Raw genomic sequence first — 19830 nt, forward strand, 5'->3', positions numbered from 1 at the left:
CCCTTTAAACACTAAAGATCGGTCTCTCCACTCAGTACCACTTACCAACTTCAAGGTGATGCAAACACCAAGGCGTTAACTCTACAAAGTACATAAGTTTCCGACAGAGACGCATGCTCTCGATAGAGAGCTTGGAAGAAAGTGTTAGTGGAGGAGGGGAGAGGTGACAGGCATGTGAGGAACACCTTCTGAAGTGTCAAAAGATGGGCTCAGCTGATGAAAGAGGGTAGGAAAGAGGAAAGGAGAGGGGGAAGGAGGGAAGGGAGAGCAAGAGACAGAACGAGCTGATGTCACATCTGAGGCGGCGGCGATGCTTTCAAGTTGGAAAGCAGGAGCTTCTCTGGTTGAATTTCAAGGCTTGTGTATGTGCACATTTGTATCTGCATGTAAGTTTGTGTGTGTTTAATAAAAGATTAAAATGTTAAGACGCATAAATGTGTAACAGTTGGTTTTGCCGGCACACACTGAACAAGAAAGACCAAGAGGGGATGAAGACTCAGGTAGGTTCCTCCTCTCTCTCCATCACCTAAACCTTATTCCATTTTAAGCAAAATCAATATTTTCATGATGACATGACACAAAATTGTAATATTACTGCAGAAAATTGCAATGATGATACAGAATGTAATTAACCTTAATTTTTTTCATTATTTTCCAAATTAGTGATGTCCCTACCACTCTACTTGAACTTGAGGTGCTTGGTCATGTATTTCTAAATCTGGTGAGAACTAAAAACCCAGGGCAAATCCATCCAGCTGACCAAGTGTGTTTGTGTTTTATTGGCAAGACGAATTTCAAATATTAGATGGTACGAAATACCATATCACTGGTGTCCTTTATGATTGCAATATTGCACACAGTTATAGCAATTCCATATAATGTGTAGCTCTAATAATGTGCAACATTATATACACACACAACTCTGATGATACATCATAAAAAAAAAAAGTGGTCGGCACCACTAACAAAAAAAAGTTACTTGCGCTGAGTTCAAAGCAATATCCATGAATATTGGTCCCAGTAAAGCACTACACCAACACAGTATTTAGTGGAAGTTAATGCTAAAGCACTAACTTCAATTCAAATTCCGTCTGCCCTCGAAAGACAACCCTTAAGCACCAATTTAAATTTGACTTTGTAATTTACATGTTTAATAATTGCATTTATGTTCATATTTTGTTCTCTGCTGTCCATGTTTGGGAAAAAGATCACAGGAAACAGAACTGCTGTTTAAATAGTCTTCACCCACTTCAGAATAAGAGCATGAGCATCTGACTCAATAACCAACATTTCAACAAAGGCAGTGAACTTTATTAACCTGAAAGTTTACAAAACAGTAAATTAGAATGTAGCTGGACAGTTATTTAGTTTACATATCTTTCATTGCTTTCTGAAAAGAGGACAGGGAAGTGGTGCTGCACAACAATATAAGCATAAGACCACCCCTCCTGAAACCTAAAGGATTGATGGCCTGGCTCGGGTTTGCATAGAAAATTACAGCTGAACAATCAATCCCTCTTGAGTTTTGTGAGTCTAGTCGGGTAGCTTAGCCTCAAGGAGACTAGACAGGGGCACGGGAGAGAGCAGGGAAGACAAAGCCTTGTCGATAGTACTTCGTTTTCTATCAACTCTGGTCCTTAATCACCCTGGTCTTAATGCGCCTTTCTATCCAACAAGCCCACTCCCATTCCAATATATCCAACATGATCTAGATCTAAACAAACATCTACCTGCCTCCTGCTCACTCGCTCTCAGAGAGCTGCCCTCATCCATCTAAGCCAATAGCAAAGGTCTTCATTACTAGAGTGTGGCGAGAGGGTTGAGGAAAGTTTGTCTATATCGATGGTGCCTCTATTGTCTTTTCTTTCTTGGGGGGGAAAAATTACTCTTTTCAGTAATTACATCCTCTGCCGCCTCACTTTGAGCTCAGGTAACATCAGCTAACATCAGGTAACATTTAGGTCTTTACAAAGACAATCAGCTCAGATGAAAAAAAAAAAAAAAAATCCCAGGGTAAGTTCCGGTAAAAATATATAACAATGCAATCGCAGAAATGCCAGAGAAATTTCTCAAAATGGTAAAAACAATCAAACATTTGGGAGAATAGAAATTATTTCTAACTTACTGTTTGAATTTCAGCAACATTATTTAAATAAATGAACACAGAATACAGCAGCCTGGATTCTATAGCGTAATCGGAACTAAAAGACGATAAATTGGAGGCAAGACAAAAGCCAAACTGGCTTTGAGCCTGGGAGTATTGCATGCACACCTGAGCATTGTTTAAGACAACTGTGGCAGAAACCTCCTCTTCATTGAGTTAATTAGCAGTACCCCACAGTTAGCGTCTCAGGGTGTGGAAAGGAGGACCTCAGGGAGCGCAGGCTGTCTTAGTGTCGATTGGAGTAAATGGTTGGCCTCCCTGATGAGCTCCCATCAGCCCTTGGAGCTTCCTGCTATCACGTCCCACTTAATGGTAATTATTTGGAAGGCAGACAGGCTCTGCAAATTTCATTATTTAGATCTGGAGGTCGACTCACTGAGCCTGCCACTAATTACAAGCATAGACATAAAATCCAATGAAAAACTTCATATTTTTGAGACATCTAGAAATGTAAGTAAAACAGAAATAGAATACAAATAACACCAACTTAGTGTCACAAATTTAAACTTCATATTGAGCTGTATAGCACATTTGCAGTGCAAACTTGCCAATACGCAAACATAACAGCCTTTTGGAAATCTACTGCTTTGTAAAAATGAATAAATATTAGACTATGCAGAAAGAACATGAGATCTAGTAGGTATAGAGACAACATCTTGTTTTGGAAAATGGAAGAAAAAAAGTGTAAACAAGTGTAAAGCAGCTGTTGCACGTCGTCGTGGTAACAAAGTTTTGCCCTATTCCAAATCTAAAACATATTCAGAAAAATAACAAATATTCACACTTATCCCGTAAAACCAGTCATCTACTATTCAGCAGCTCTCCCTTAGCCGACTGCTGGAAGGTGTTGGCTGCTATGTGAGCTGTGTTGCTGCTCTGCAAAAATGTGAAGTTACACAACATGTTTGTGAGTAACATTTATCTGGATGCCAGGATGCAAGTTTTGCCCACATTGAAAATAAAGTCAGCCTGTTGGTGCTCACAATGTCTGGCTAGCTGTATGAATCTTAATTTATTTCACGCGCAACAATTCTGTCTTCAGATTTTCTCAAGCTGACTTTAGTGCTCTGCAGGATGATCAGAAGGTTTATGTGTGTTGCATATCTTAAGTTTCATTGCCAGGTCCTCTCAGAGCTTCTCGCCTCATACGAAAGTGGAGGTAAAGGAGTAATTATGGATAAAGAACACCAATTAGTGTCACCATCAGTAAAGTATAAGTTGCTTAAACTACAGAAATATAATCACAAACACAAAATAAATTGTTATTCTGCCTTCTAAATGTTTTTGCTCAGTCTCGCTGATAGCTATGCAAGTAAATCACTTGCTTGATCCTATTAGAAAGCCCTTTGAAACTATAGTAACACAGAAGAAGAGCAAATTAAACATGTTTTAGATTAAGGATGTATACACAGCAATAGGTTGGCGTTAGTATACTGTCATATAACTAAACACTGCTTGTAGTTTTAAAGTAGTGCTACAAAAACTTAGCTCCACTGACATCTTAACATCTATGAAATCCTCAGTCATTGATAACAATTAACAATTATGTCTTAAAAACATTGATGGTTGAAATGTGCTATACAAATAAAGTTGACTATTGCAACTCTTATTTTGTAAGTTCTACGGCAAGGTTACTAGGTCAAAATTATTTTAGAAGCACCAAGTTGAACTGAGTTTGGATGTAGTTTGAAATCATAAGTGTAATAGCACTGTGGAGGAAATGTAACTGGATCAGCATTGACATAATGCTTTAAACTTAGATTTTATTCAGGAGTATAAAGCACTGACTCTTCTAATATTATCCAAGTTTATTTAGTTGGTATCAGATAAATACCCTACATTTAATTCAAAACATCAATGTGCTTTCCTTAGACTTGACCAATCATCTTCCACCTATTTTAGAATAATGAATATGTTCAGCTTTCATAAAAATGGCAGATTGCCTTCTGACCAAGTGGAGACTAAAAATAGCAGCTATTCTTTGGAGAATTAAAAAAAATATATATGTCAAGTAAAACAGAATAACTGAATAAGAAAAAGTCTGTTCTGTTTAGACATCAGTATCTGTATCAGCATGTTGTTCAGGTATACAACCCCTGACTACATGGAATGTCAAGCTGTCAAGTGTCAAGTCAAGAGTTGCAGAAACTTCATGCAGCACTTGGATATATCTGGGTTTTTATAGATTTGGTTATTTTTACTGTAATTCTGAGTCAAAATCATTGTCTGCCTTCAACAGTCACACACTGCAATGACATTCACCTGAAGCTGCCAAAAAGCCCAAACCTGCTTTTTACTAAGATCAGTGCAGCCTGCAAACAGCAAGGGAAGTCAATTTAAGGCAGAAAAAACCTAAATTGTTTGGATCCTTGAAGTGTCCATATTGGATGGATTTTTTTTTTTAAGCATAGGTAAAAACCACATAAGAAAACTGACAATAATTTACATGCTGTAGAAAAACTCTGCAAGACTAAACATTCTAGGAAAACAAGATGATCATGTATGTTCTGGACACAAATAATGATGTGAAAAACCACTAAACATTTTTCAAATTTAACATTTTTTTGATGGCTTCAGAGTCAAGACTTGCTTCAAAGTGAGAGCATGATTTTCCGCAGATAACAGGAAGGCTGAACAGAGTGCCGAAAGGTTGTCCCTATTTTATCTGCCGAGCTTCCAACTTCTGAACAAGAACTTTTTGCAAATGTTGGCAGTTGTATGATATCATCATGTAAATACAGCTCTATATTTGCAAAGGCATACACATGGAGGTTTCAGTAGCTGTTACGTTTATAACCGTCATGCTAATCACTAATGTCACCTCTACAATTATAAATAAGTAATGACTGGTCATATGACAAATGCAAAAAAAAATGTTTTTAATGTTGATCTGTTTTAAAAAAAAGATAAACATTTGCATTGACAATCAATTAAAAATTTTAATCACATTAATCATGCTCTAGTGTTGTGATTAGTCACAATTAACTTTGCAAGCTTGAAAAGTAAAAATGCATGTTTTCCAAAACTGCTTAAGAAAATTTATTTATTTATTTATTTATTTATTTATTTATTTATTTATTTTTTAATCAAACCAAACATCTCAGTTTTCAAATTCAGGAATTTTTAAAAGAGGCAATTTTGTTTCAACCGTAATTTAGAAATACTAACCATTACCTGGTTGTGCTTCAGTGGAAGGATAATTCACCACTGGAGTAAGCAGGCTAAATACTATCCTGCTTTTATTCAGATGTCCATTGCAATGTTTATTTTTTTTTTTTTTAAACAGTCATCTTTTCACTCATGTTTCTGACTTTGCATTGTTGAACACGGTATAAGACTGTGCAACGGTCTGCTTTGAACTGTGCAACACGCTCTCTCCACTGGAGACAGTCTTTTAGGTCAAAGTAGGTCATGCATTATCTAATATTAACAAGTTGAACTTTTTAGATAAATTGCATGTGTTAACATTGACAGTTGTAATAAAAATCTAACTTTTACAGAACCAGAAGATCTGAAATTGGCCACGAAATGTGGATTGAGCATTAGGTTTTCTTCACAGTACTGAAAAATAGACCCGCTATTCATTATCCCAAAACAGCTGGAATCACAGGATTTACATCGTTTGAGACACGTATTTAAATAGAACAGCCAATGAAATGCCAGTTTGAGAACACCAGTAAGAATGGAGTGAGCTAAGAGGCTTAGTACCACAAGCAGATTCACCTAACTGGGCCCTGCCGGCTGCCCCTGGGCCCACCCCATGCCCTCATTATCCTCCTGACTCCCTCAACTCATCCTCCTCCAGCACTGGTGCTAATCCAGCCTGAGGGGATAGGACGTAAACCTGCCAGGGGAGTTTCTACTAAGGAGAGAAACCTCTTCTGAGCACTAACACTGTGGTGTTGTAATCACTCAGAAAATAAAACTGAAAATGTCGGTCGACCCTGAAGATGTGAGCAGGTGAAACCCGAGTGACTTTTAGAAAGCTTCCGTTCATTCAGTTAACCAGAAATCAAACGCAGAGAGGCAGATTATGTTCTCAACAAAAGTCCTAACTTCAACTTTCTCGTTTCAATAATGCATTCCCAGGCCTTTCAATATGCAACAGCACAGAGTATTTATGCAGCCATTATTGAGTTCTATCAACTAGTAGACCAAGATAAAAATCAATAAATGATGGCCGTTGTGAAAAATGTAAATTGATTTTGCTTTGATATTTTATGTTTTCCCCTCATTAATGAAACATTAGGTCTGGGAACGGACTTGTTCTGGGAAGACTACGGTTCCTCAGGCCCGTAATGACCAGCGAGCCTTCTCCTCTTGTATAGAGCTTGTATAGCTCTCATATAAAAAATGAAGCTGCAGGCTATTCCTCAGTGTATCAATCAATGTGACTAAGATCTGAAGATGCATGAAACAAACCGATAGGCTGGGGAGCGGCTCAGTGTTTGTGTTTGTGTCCAGTTGCCAGCATGTAAAGCCATGTTTGCGCTGAGTGTTGAGGATGGTTGGAAGGCACTGTCAGTTTTTTTTATATATAGATATGAGGCGTAGGGTCAGCAGAAATGCTGTACTATTCTCTTACCTTGTTACCATGCATGAAGCTTCTGTCAACAGACCTGGACCATCTGTCTTATTATCCACCATCCTTGTTTTTGGTCCCCTCACCCCCCATAATCCAAAACTTCATTTTGTGCTTTCCGTCAGGAGTTACATTTATGTAAAAGATACAGACACCAGCTGTAATTAAGAGCCACAGTTTAAATGACTATGCAAAGTAACGCTTTTGAAGCATTTTGGACTTAAACCAATTTGCATTTTTCTGCTTGAATAAATAAAGTCTACTTTAATACTTTAGCTGGGGAAGAAGTTGAAAATAAGACGTGTCAATTTGCAGAACTAAGAAAAAAAAAAGCAATTCATCACAAAACAAAAACAAGCTCAACTTTTCCCAACAATTTAGCCATGCATATTTTTCACAGCATCTTGCAGAGTTCTCATCTGTATCGTTTAAGATAATGTGTTGTTATACAAAGAACAAACTCTACTGTATATTTTCTTCACCTGGGAAAAAGAAAATTGTGTTGAAAGACTACGCATGTCGCTGTTTTGCCATGAAGCGCTGCCATGCTTACGACAGAATTACAAACCAAGCCTTTAATTAGTCCAGCAAAGATGCATTTTTTTCTTGGCACTTTGAAAAATAACTTTAAAAACGAGACTATTGGCTGTTGAAACCATTTTTAAAAACTACATCTGACCAAAGTGTCATGCAACAGTAGCTTAAAGTATTCACAAATTGTCTTTGTTTATACGTTGCGATTTTACAATACCCGTTTTGTTCAGCCATACTTAGACCTACAACAGATTTCTACAAACTAAAATGCATGTAAATGAAATGAGAGAAGTGATTAGGAGAGAGGCTGCAAGTGCAGGATATGTAATAATATAATAATGGACACTAACTCAAAAAGGGTACCACTTTACACCAGGTACATATCATGGAAAGAAGGATGGACGAAAATAAAGTTGAACATTTTTCTTAGCGTCATTCTATGGCATCACAATCAATAAATAAAATCATTTTAATAACTGAATTAAGGTCTCTATGCAAATGCCTAAACCAGAGGCGTCAAACTTCAGTTCTCCCTGGCCATTGACTTGCAAGTTTTAGATGCGTCCCTGCTTCAGCACAGGGACGCATCTAAAACTTCAATCAGGTGTGCCGACTTAATAAGAGGGCTTGAATTACCTCTTCAGCATGTCAACATGTCCTCCAGGTGCCTGTTAATGGCTCAATTTAAATCAGAGGTGCTGAAGCAGGGACAAATCTGAAACTTGCAGGAGATTAGCCCTAAAGGAGCAGAGCTTAAAACCACTGCACTAAGCAGAAGTCCAGAAACCAGTCCAATGTCTCAGATAAAACAGCATCCGTAACTCCAAAGGCTCATTCTTGGGACAGTCTGTATTTTTAGACCTCGTGTAGAAACACAGACTCTGTAAATCATGTAAAGGCCCCTGTCCGTGCCGAAAGCGAAATCTTTTTGAACTAATCATGAAACGTTTATGCCGTGTGCAGCTGTCAGGGACGAGTCAGAATGGAGCTGAAGGGAGCAAATTAAATAAAAAATAATAATTCATGCTAAAGACTAGCACATATACATGATTTATATCAGCCAGCAATAGCAAATGGCCTTTCCATCAAATGTGAGGGCATTGTCTTTAATCAGAGGGCAATTTATTAACTCCCCATTTACAAAGCCATAAAAGTAGCAATCAAGTTCTTCAACCAGAAAATGATGTAAACCGGAGGAGTGTTTTGTGAACAAAGACACCCAACATCATCATGCTAATCTTAATATCCCATTAAAACAAGTCAGCCTGGTTAATATACTAAACACTCATGTAGCTAACAGTCATGTTTAAATACACAACCTCTATATAAATTTGTTGCATCGTGTCACACCCAAAAAACTCCATATACTAATGTGGCTATGAGTAAAAACAAAAACACATGAGGCGTCTGGTTGTCTGCATGCAGAGTCCAGTTTCTGAACAGCAGCAAACTGTGAATGTATCCAAGACGCAGCTCTTTGGGACAAGTTATTTCTCATCCACACAGCCACAAATTCTTGTCCTTTTGGGAGCACAAAGCCCTGTAATTGCCTACTTCCCCATTTGAGCCTCGTATAACAAAATGTTAATAACAAACTGATGAGAAATTCATTAAGGCCCCCAAATAAAAAATCTCTCTACGATAACGGGCGAGTACATTATAATTAAACTGATGCCTCACGGTTTTCATTAGGCCGTGGAGCCCGGCAACTTGAACCTTTGAGATGAATGCAATTGAGCGCTATTGTTTTACTACTCGTTAGATGCTAAAGTATGAAACAGATTAATACAATAATTATACAACTCCAAGGTCTCTTTTCGCTGCAGCCTTCCGGCAATACGAGACCTACGAGTTATATAAGAAAATTAGCTGACAAGAGAAATGCACTGTGGCAGGTTTACGCTAGTCTCCAGAAACTAGTTCAGTCAGAAATAGTTACAGTGCTGACCACTGAGAGAAAGGGACAGACTGGACAGTGCAATTAGGCTTTTTTCCTCCTCCCTGTCTCGTACTATATTCACGTCATTTACGTGACGTGTGCTACTTTCCCTCTCCTGTGGTGTCCACCTCCTTCTGAGCTGAACCTTTCCACCTATTCTTTTGTCCATTTGACTTGCCAGCTCAATTTTATCTCATGTTGCCAATTATTAAAATACCCTAAGAAAGGCCGTCTCAAAAAAAGAAACAGAACAGAATGTTGTGTGATAATTTGCATATTTTATTGAGAAAACTTGCATTTTTAAATTATTCTGCAGTGTCTTAAAAGGTCTTCACAACCCTTGATATTTACCATGTTTTGTGTTGCTGCAACTAGAAACTTGACTGTATTTTAATGAGATGTGACGGAACAAAACAAAGTAATATATAAATAAGCAATATGTATATTTTTTTTGCAATAAAAAAAAAAATCTAAAACATTTGTATTCAGCCTTCCCAACTAGAAACTTCTTAGTATCTCCTTTAATTGTAATTACACTACTGATTTGCCCACTGAGATTTTGTTCATTCTTTGTAAAATAGCTTATACTCAGTCAGTTTAAAAATATATGTATCAGTTATCAAGATTTTTTTTTTTTTTATAGATTACAAAATATCTTCAGGTCTAGACTTATTCTAACACAAAAACATGTTGTAATCCAAACCAGGGGTCTGTAACTGCAGTTCTCCAGTGTTACTGTCCTGCAACTTCTGGACACATCCTGCTAAATCACCTCTGAATCAAAAGGTTGAATTTCCTCCTTGGCGTGTCAGTAGGTTTTGCAAACAAATCATTAACCACTCATTTGATTCAGGTGTGTTGAAGCAGGGATGCATCCAAACATTGCAGAACAGTTGCAGGCCCTGATTATGAACCATTTCTTTGCAGCTCTGGCTGCATGTTTAGAACCATTGTCCTACTGGAAGGTGAGCCTCTGCCCAGTCCAAACTCTTTGGCAGCCTATATTAGGTTTTCTTCCAGGATTGGCTTAATTTGGCTTCGTCCAACTTGCTTTCATCCCAACAACTTCCTAATGCCACCACCATGTTTCACTGTTCAGATGCATTGGATTTCAATCTCATTCAACCAGAGCAGCTTCGGAAATGTTTGCTCCGTCTCCTACGTGTCTTGTAGCGAAATGGACATGGAAGCCTTCATGGCCAGCTTTGGAAAGTGTATGACTTGTGGCTGTAACAACAAATACATTATTCGGTATGAAATGTGGATCGCTGCTACTACTTTAGACGAATCATGGCCTCTTGACCATTTCTAAGCTGTCATTTCAGGTAGACGGCAATGTCTTGATGAATTTGCAGTTGGACTATCCTCTTGCCATTTCCGAACGATGGCTTGATCAGTGTTTTGTGATTGTTTTATAACCTAACCGTACTTTAAACTCCCCTACAACTTACTCTCTGACCTGCCTGCTGTTGTTTGTTCACTAATGTTCTCTAAAACATCTCTGAGTCCTTCAGAGAAAATCTGGCCTGACACTGAGATGAAATTATACACAGGAGGATTGTAATTCTAATTAGGTGATATGTGCTCTGGGTATATATATGTAAGCCTCATTTTTAAGGTTTTCATCTACAAAAACCTGTGTGTACTTTTTCTTTCTACTTCACAACTAAGCTATAATTTGAGTTAGTCTAACACATACAATTCCAGCGAAATAAAATGTGATTACAGTGAGACAACGAGTGCTTTTCCAGTGGATGTCAACAGCCTTGCAACCTGCAAGAGGTTTCTGCCAACAGGTTAGGTCCATGGCCAAATTGTGAAGACAACCTCAATCATGTCACTAATAAAAAAAAAAAATTAAAAAAAAAACAGCTAACCAAAACAATTCACACATGGCAACGAGCAAAAAGCCTTTCGTGAGGCAGGATTTGAATAGCACTTTTATTTCCAATAACCCTGAATAACAAAGTCTGTAGATCTTGCCGTTTTAATGCAAACAAACAAAAACATTCCTCTATTACACATAAGGTCACCTTTTTGTAAACTGACTAATAAAAAACACAAAATTATTCAACAAAAACCACGCAAGGATGTCAATCACAGCTGAAACACTAAAACCTATACCGGTATTAAAACATTGGCCACTTGAAAACAAGCAGGTTGGACTATAACTTGGAGGATGCCAAGGATGGTGGCATATTTAACTGTCAGCTCCACATATGAATTAATGAAGCTATTGTCATTTGACCTCAGGGAAGTGGGGAGGCAAGCAGGTCACACTAATGTAGACCAATAATCTCTCCCAGAGTCATTAGGATGATCAATGCCATTCTAATGAGATAACATCTGGAACAAAGAAACCTAATAGCAGACAGCTGCTGGGCAAAGTGAGGCAATTAGGGGAACATTCAGTGATACCAACTAATTCTGGAGCCATTGTGGCCCGATTTTGGACCCACATCATGTTAACATCCAAAAAAACATGTTGAATATTTCACACCTCATCTCATAAATAATCATGATACTGTAATATCAGTGATAACGCGCAGGAAGGGATAGGAATCGAGAGGAACAAATACCTCAAACAAGCTCAGTTTAACATGAATGCTTATCGAGCGGCACTAAATTGGTCAATTACGGAGAAAATCTGTTTTGAGGTAACCTTTCAGCTTATTAAATAAGCTATAAATCAATCTTTAGAGCAGAATGAGTGGCTGGCTTTTAATGAGCAGACGTGTCTAATCCCTGTTTTTCTCTCTGCTTTCTTCCAGCCTGTGTAAGTGAATATGGAAAATAGCTACACACAGCAAGATCAGGCAAAAATGTTAACAATTTCACACTCTGGAGAAGTTGCAGAAACTTCTAAGGGTGCAACTTGAAGGAGCATGGAGGCTGGGCATAAGTAACCTTGGTGGAAGACAAAAATCTGAAAAGATGTGAGCAAAAAAAAAAAACAAAAACATCTACCTCCAGAAAGTAGCAAGCAAAGGAGTTGGATCCAATTAGCCCAATGCACGTAAAAAAGAGCAGCACCGAAAAAGGCATTTCTTAATAGACTCCATTCAAAAAACTCTTTAGTGATCATGAATACGTATAATTACTACTAACAAATGAATGCTCAAAAATTGGTTTAAAGGATACTCCTCTGTTAGACCCCAAAGCATTAATTATATACAATAAAGAAAAAGAGAGGATGAAAAACCTTTCAGAAATGTCAGTCAGCCTTGGCCCTGAATTGTATTCAAATGCTTTTATGTTATTCATGGTCTGTTAATATGAATTTCAATAAACGCACAGATAATTATTAGTCCAATATGAAACTAAATTCTTCGTTGGCCATCCTTTTCCGACCTTGTTTTAACAATCAACTGTGCTAAGGGGTGGGTGGGTTATGAAACTGATTGTTATTTTCTCAGTTATCTCCATTCTTCTATGTCTATTACAAGGTTCTGGACGTTTTGCTGACGTTTTCTAACCAACTCAGTTGAAATCTCTCTAAAAGACAAAGAAACAGCAATTATAATTATTTTCCATTTGATGCTCAGTATCAATTCAGTTCAATTGAAAAAAAAAAAAAAAATCCCAAAAAGAAAATTGACCAAGACTCTACAGAAAGAGTAATTGTGGATGGTGATGCTGTGGGCAGGAAGGATCTCCAGTAGCAGTCAGTCTTGCAATCAGTCTGAAGAAGCCTCCGACAGAAGACCTTTGCTGTATGAGAGTCTCGTGACTGTCAAACATTCTAATAGCTCAATTTCCTATTCTGCAAATGGGACATTGTAGAGCAAAATGCCCTGGATGGATGAAACCTTCAGTCATCGGCAAGCAATGCTAATCAACCTCATTTACTTTCCAGAAAGCAGCAACCAAAGAAACAATATGTTTGGTTGCATGGACAGAAAGCTGTGAAGAAATTGTTTGAACTTCCTTCTTCTCTTTCTGCTCTTTGGTGCTTTTCAGATCCTCTGGGACTTGAGGTCATAGTTCAGGTAGTCTGTGTTAACTACTGATGCTAATTACATGCTCCCAGTTGTAAGAACAATACTGTATTGCCATGGTTACTCTTCATACCAACTGTCCCAAAGTAATAGTCAGTGATGAGCTTCAAGTGGAAACTATCCTATCCATCACCTTAACCTTTTGTTCCCTTTACAGATTCTTCAACCGACTGAAGTTGTGTCTCCCTGAGCTAAATTTGCCAGGGTTACTCATGATTTTAGTTTTACACTATATCATTCTAAAGTAAAACAAACAAACAAAAAAACTGTTCATGCTCCATTTTCATAAAATGCCATGACAAAACCTTTATACCCCCCATTAAAAAAAAAAAAATTGTTAAAGAAGGCACTGATTTCTACAGTTTACACACAAAGATGTCAGTCAAATGTGCTGTGTGCAGAGATTAGATACAGTACATACTAGAAGAACACATTAGTATGGGTGGTTGGGGAAAAGGGAAGAAATGTATCAGAGTTTGAGAGCAGTCGACACTACAGCAGCACTGCTCCTCAGAGGGAACGGTGGCAGCGGTAAAAAAGCTCCCAACTAACAGTAATTGGTTTTAAAATAATAGAATTCATTACAGTTATGCCGCTTGTTCAGAAATGCAAACAGGGGGAGAAAAAAAAAAAAAAAAACTCACTAGAGACTTGGGCTGAACTGCTTCACTAAAAACCACGGGGAGATGAAAGGCATAATTTAAGTGACAATTTTAGAACCTTTAGTTCATTTATATCAGAAACTCTGAAGATGTTGCAGAGATAATAACATCAAGATAGTCTTTCTGCCTATTCTTTTGTTCTAGTTGAAGGGCTTTGGAAGGAAGTTTTCCCCTTCTCAGTTTCATTCTTTTGTGGTGGCAAGTTCCTCCTCCTTCTCCTCACACAGAGACATGCGAGGTGACACACAAACAACCCGGCAAACAACACCCGTCGGCGGCACAGCCAGCCGGCTGAAAGCTAACATGGGAAATCATGACAGCAAAGAAGAAAAACACCTCACACATGACACAGAACTGCCTGCACGTCTTATTAAATGACTGGGTGATTACACCACATCAGGATGGGGCCTCATAAGGTTTTTAATCCCGGTCCGGCTGTGTGACTCAAGGCCGGCGTACCCGCCCAAATCAGCATTAAAAGACCGTTCCTCACATCCGCTCAGGACATAAAGAGACAGGTCAGCCATCGCGGTGTGATTGGATGTCCCCCCCTCATGCTGTGCCCATGGCCAACATCAAGCACATCGCCGTTTGGAGCACTATACATCTGCCATCAAATGAGCCTCGGGCCAATATCAAGTAATTGGCCCCATTCAAACAGAGTGCTTGATTTACTCCGACCACCGGTCGATGGAGGCAGACGTCTTTACAACATATGTGGAAATAACAGCAGGGGGTGAACATTGCTGCTCTGCTATTATATGCTTTATTTTACCTCATATTCATCTGCAAAAGCAACAATACCATATGGCTGCGTGTTAAAAATTGATTCAGCACCTCAGAGACAAAAATGACGAGGCGGAAAGAGGTGAAACACAGAACGTGCGAGCCGCAGCATCGCCGCTCCTTCAGCCAGTCTCGGTGAAAGTTGCAGATAACCGAGACCGTCTCCATCGCTGTTAAACCCACGAACCGGCATCATGTAAAGAGCTCGGGGTGTCTATAAACAAATATGACTCACGTGTATAAATAAGTGGGCTCAGATGAGCAATGGGGCTTGAAGTTCATCTTTCTGAAGGAAAACATATTACAGAACGCAGTAAGATGCCAACCTGGCGTCGGTCTGTGGGTGTTATGCATTAAAGGTTTTGTATAAAGACAACAGAGAAGAAAGAAAAGTATGAAATGACATGGCTTTGTAAAAATAGATACAGAAAATCAGTGAAATGCATCAAATATGTTAAATTGAAGAACAACATATGCATCAGTCTGATCAGCACAGACAGTGGTATCAAGGAAAGGAAAGATATCTTCCATGCTAGAGACAACGTTCATATTGGATATGTAAAAAAAAAACAACAAAAAGAAACAAAGAAACTAAACATCCAGACTCATTACTTCTTGTTTACAGTAGCAAACTAATGATAAAAAAGGCAGACTAATTGCAACTGAAGCATTTTACAATTCTTCCACCCTTTAAACCTCAGATGTCTAGGAAACGGTATTAATGGCACACCTAGTTGGCTCAAAGGAACCCAGTAAGACAACTGCATACCAACAATACAGCTCTGTGCATCCAGAGAACCTGACAATTTAGTAGCCATCCACTGCCACCAAGTGCTTAACTTTGGTACTACGGCTCTGGTCAGACACCTGCAGCAGCCCCACACCCTGAGTCAGACCATGATTATGGATAATCACCTTTATTTAAAGACCTAACTACACCCAAACTGTTTGAAGTGCCGTCTCTCTGTTATCACTTTTAAGCCTTGGCAGAGAGCAACTGAAGATAAAGAATGAAATGTCCAATTTTGAAAAAAAAAAAGCTAAAGCCACTTCGGGACCCCGGCAGTGTGTGGCATGCAGAGAGCATCCAGCAAGGATCAAGAGCGAGTATTTCTGACTCGCCCCTTATCGTGTGCCGCAGCTGAACCATTTCACCAACAAACCTCAAAGCAAGTCTCAGAATCATCCATCTTTATATCTAACACAAGATGACTAATTCGTCATTTATTTATTTTTTTCCTGCGCTCATTTACTCGCAAGAGACAGAAGCCCGTCCAACCAACCACATGGTGCCGGTTAACGGCTTAAAAGTTGCCAATTTAACACTATAGTCATTCTCTTAAGCGGGAGACGATAAAGAAACCACAAGCCAGACAAAAACACAGCTAGTAAGGTTGCTTGATCATGTCACCGATCTTCAGAGGAGAGATCTGTCTGAGGAATAAGGGAGGAAACTGGCCGCTGATGAGGCGATTATGTGGCTTTATTCTTGTGCGTCCAAGTACAACCGCTCTGTTAGGGAGCTCAAGCTGATGGGCAGAGAGAACACCTTGTTAGCACACTGCTGCAGAGAGTGGACTACCAACCTGAGCTGCAAGGCGCTGTGAAAGTTCCTGGTAGAAGTCAGAGCAAACTTTGCACGTGGTATAAATAGACATGCATGAAAAAGAGGTTTATGAACTGAAGTATTTTATCAACTCCCCAAATGCAAAACATCCTCCAAGCAAATCTCAACGTACACAGAGCCGGCATCGAGATGAAGATGACATCTAGTTCAAAAAAAAAAGAAAAAAAAGAAAAAAAGAAAAGACGCGCCATCAAACAAAGCAAATAGCTTACTAAATATACACAGATGTAGAGGATATCTAAAAGCTAAAGAAGCAAATAAAGAAATCGGGAATGACTAAAGGAGCAAGCAACCATAAAACATGGGGATACACAGAATTTCACAGCTGTGTGAACAGTTAAAGCAGATGCGGTGGCTTGTGATGGTAGATGCATACTGAGAGTAGGGTTGTAAAAATATGCTATAAAGTTTATGGAGCCTAATGCGGCCCCACAGGAGCCCCCCACTGAGCCGAGCATGCCAACGGAGCTGCTGAGTGTGTGACAGAGCTGTGGGGGAGAGATGTACAACTGAGCAAAGCTAGTTTCCACAAGGTCCATCAGTCGTGTGGGGATGTGCATACAGTAGAGAAAAATTCAAAGATACGCAATCAACAGAACTAGGAATCCTTTTTCTTCTTCTTCTTCTTCTTCTTCTTTCCTCCTGCCCCTCTCTGGAAATAGTCGGTGTGTATTTCTCCGTGCCGAGTCTAAACCCGTGCTGCAGCATCCAAGTCTGCCAGAACAGCATAGAGAAAGTTGGTACTTATCACAAGTACGGCTACACACAGCAGTGTGTGCACACACCAACACAAGCACGGCATCTATAAAGCTCTGCCATAGCCTCTGCTCAATCCAATATCAGCATACTGTGACCACTTCAGCCTTTCATGTTCCCTTCAAAATAACGAGATCCAGCTCTGCTCCTCTGATTGAAGGGGAATGATTGTTTCTGGCTTTGAAAAGACGATGTTTTTTAAAAAGTTGCGTCAAAGGAAATAGAAATACAGAAACAAGGAGATATGGGCCAGTATGAGATTCACAGGGTATGATAATCTCAGGTAAAGTAACTTTTTCGCTGTGGAAACACAAAAATGTCGAGTCGCTTTTACTTGAAACAGAAAGGCAACAACTACACCTGCAACTGCTGCTTAAATTATACAAGAAGGGTCTGATAATGTTATGACATTTGTTGATCAGCGTTTTTTTTTTTTTTTTTTTTACAAATCAGACAAAGGTGCATATAATAAACATGTAAACATAGTAAAAAAAAAAAGTTTCTTTTTTGTCAGTCATTTCAGAATCTAAAACCCATTATATAGATTTGTTCCAGTCATATTGGCCACTAAAAGTGTTTTTGTTTTTTTTTTTGTTTTTTTACTACAGACATATTTACCGATTCGCACATGTAATAAGAGAAAGCGTGAGTGTGAACAGCCAGTTTGTTTAGCAAAGTCTCTTTTGGGGCGTATCCACTTTGTGTCAGATGTCCATGACTGTTTTCTGGACATCTGTCAAGTCAGCAGTCTTCCCCATGATTGTTCAGACCATAATGTGGCAATTATATATTAATGTATGCATTAAAATATTGTTATAGTATATATTGTTAGATTTTGTTATAAGGACATATTGAAGAACATTGTTTATTTTGTTTACATGTATGTATTCTTGTTTTTTGTTTATTAATTTGTTTGAAGGGGTGCAGGTTGGAGTCCCCCCATCCCCCCTTTTTTTTATTTTATTTTTTTTTTTTTTTGGATGAGGTACCCATAAAGGGCAGAACTTCGACTCGGCAGAAAATTTTATGTTTTTTGATTGTTGATTCAATGTTGCATGACTGTGGTTTTGTGTAAAATGATGTAAAGCACTTTGAAATGCCTTGCTGCTGAAATGTGCTATACAAATAAAATCTGATTGACTGAAAATCTGATTTTAACAAATTAAATTCTAACCTTGTGCTTTGTAATATATTCCACTTTTTTTTGAGGTACAGAATTTTGACGATTACAGCTTACAGATAATGAAAACCAAAAATTCAAAGAAAAAAAGAAAAGCTTGAACTATCTCACTTCCACAAATGAGTGAAAAAAACATTTTACTTTTCAACTATTTTCTGAAAGATTTAGAAATGTAGACCCAGTCAGCTTGAAATACTGATGAACTAAAACTCAAAGAATAACTGCTCATGGCAGAGTAACCTCGTTTCCCAGGACCCCAAACAGGAGCTGAAGTTGACCTAATCCCTCCCACGCAGCCCACCTGCCGTCGCAGCTGAACTCCAGCTCTTCCACAGCATGTAAAGGTCAAACCCAACCATGAATGCCTGAAGTCGAGCCATTCACAAAATGACAGGCAAAAATAAATTTAGAAGTCATCATGAAAAACGTTGAGTTCAACATCACACAACACAGGCCAACCTGCTAGTTAATAGTAATTGGAGCGTTGCCTACAGTGTTTGTTTTTTTTGTTTTGTTTGTTTGTTTTGTTTTAATGTTATTTCTTACAGAGGAGCACATACACAGCTGAGACTTCCTACCGAGATAAAAAAAAATAATAAAAAATTAGATGACGATACAAGAAGACAACCATGCAGTTTGGATTACATTTTGAGATGAGTGAAAATGCTTTTGAAAGAAGAGCTTTTCAATAACTCACTTTCAGGAGTTTTCTGTAAATTTAATCTGATTTTACGAAAACTAATACAGTCTACTACTCGCATGCCAACTATTTGCTTTGTTGGAGGGAAACCACTGCAATTACAGCTCTATTTTACAGTTCTGTTTTGATTTGTCCTGACCTTCCATTACTCAGGAAAAAAAAGAAGTTACCTGCAATGCTCCAGCCAGGCACTGTGACTGTATTTCTCTTTCCTTTATTTTTTATTTATTTATTTATTTTTTTGTTAGACTTTGCTACATGGATGACGATGAAGACGAAGTATTTGTCGTAGAAAATATCCTAAATTAGAGTACTGACTATAAGCTGCTTGCAGATCCAAAAAAAATGTTACAATCATGTAATTACTTTTACTAAAAATGTGTAACCTGAGCCATACCTGTAATCCATTTGTCGAAGTACTATACAAAAAAATTCAACTCTACTAAAAGAATGTAATCTGTAATTCAAAAGTATTCATTTTGAAAAGCAAACGACTGCTTACATCCGTCTTGAATATTTAACATTTAGTTTGCCAGAAGAGAACGGCGTCATGACTGACTGTCCTTGCTTTATGATGTGTTGCTTGTTATCAAACAGCAATTCAATTAAAAGCCAACATATGTCTTTGTAGTGCTCTGCTGAACTTTACCCTCGATCTTTAAAAATCACATTGTGATCGGCGCGTCCATAACGTTCGTTTCAGATTTAATGCAGATTCTCTCCTGAGATGCTGAATTCACAGGAAAAAGTCACGGTGACCTTGACAAAAAGCATACAGAAGTTTTATTCAATTAAAACCTGAAAAATATCTGAAATAGGAAAAAAAAACTTTATTGAATAGATTTGATTTAAATAAAGCTTTTATACTCCTAGGTGGAAAAAAAACAACAACATTTTTACAA

The 19830-nt window shown here is 38.3% G+C and overlaps 1 protein-coding gene and 1 long non-coding RNA gene across 5 annotated transcripts in view; one reads left to right on the forward strand and one right to left on the reverse strand.

Annotated features, from left to right (window-relative positions):
- Positions 1-19830, reverse strand: part of LOC103151719 (protein diaphanous homolog 2-like) — a 145588-nt gene that overhangs the window by 79979 nt on the left and 45779 nt on the right. The gene's annotated exons all lie outside the window — the stretch shown is intronic.
- On the forward strand, positions 387-18070 carry LOC107838653 (uncharacterized). The gene is made up of 3 exons (XR_001664730.1): positions 387-398; positions 446-448; positions 16673-18070. It is a non-coding gene; the product is annotated as an uncharacterized LOC107838653 (long non-coding RNA).

The sequence above is a fragment of the Poecilia formosa genome, unplaced genomic scaffold (assembly GCF_000485575.1).
Source record: "Poecilia formosa unplaced genomic scaffold, Poecilia_formosa-5.1.2 Scaffold290, whole genome shotgun sequence".
Classification (NCBI taxonomy): Eukaryota; Metazoa; Chordata; class Actinopteri; order Cyprinodontiformes; family Poeciliidae; genus Poecilia; species Poecilia formosa.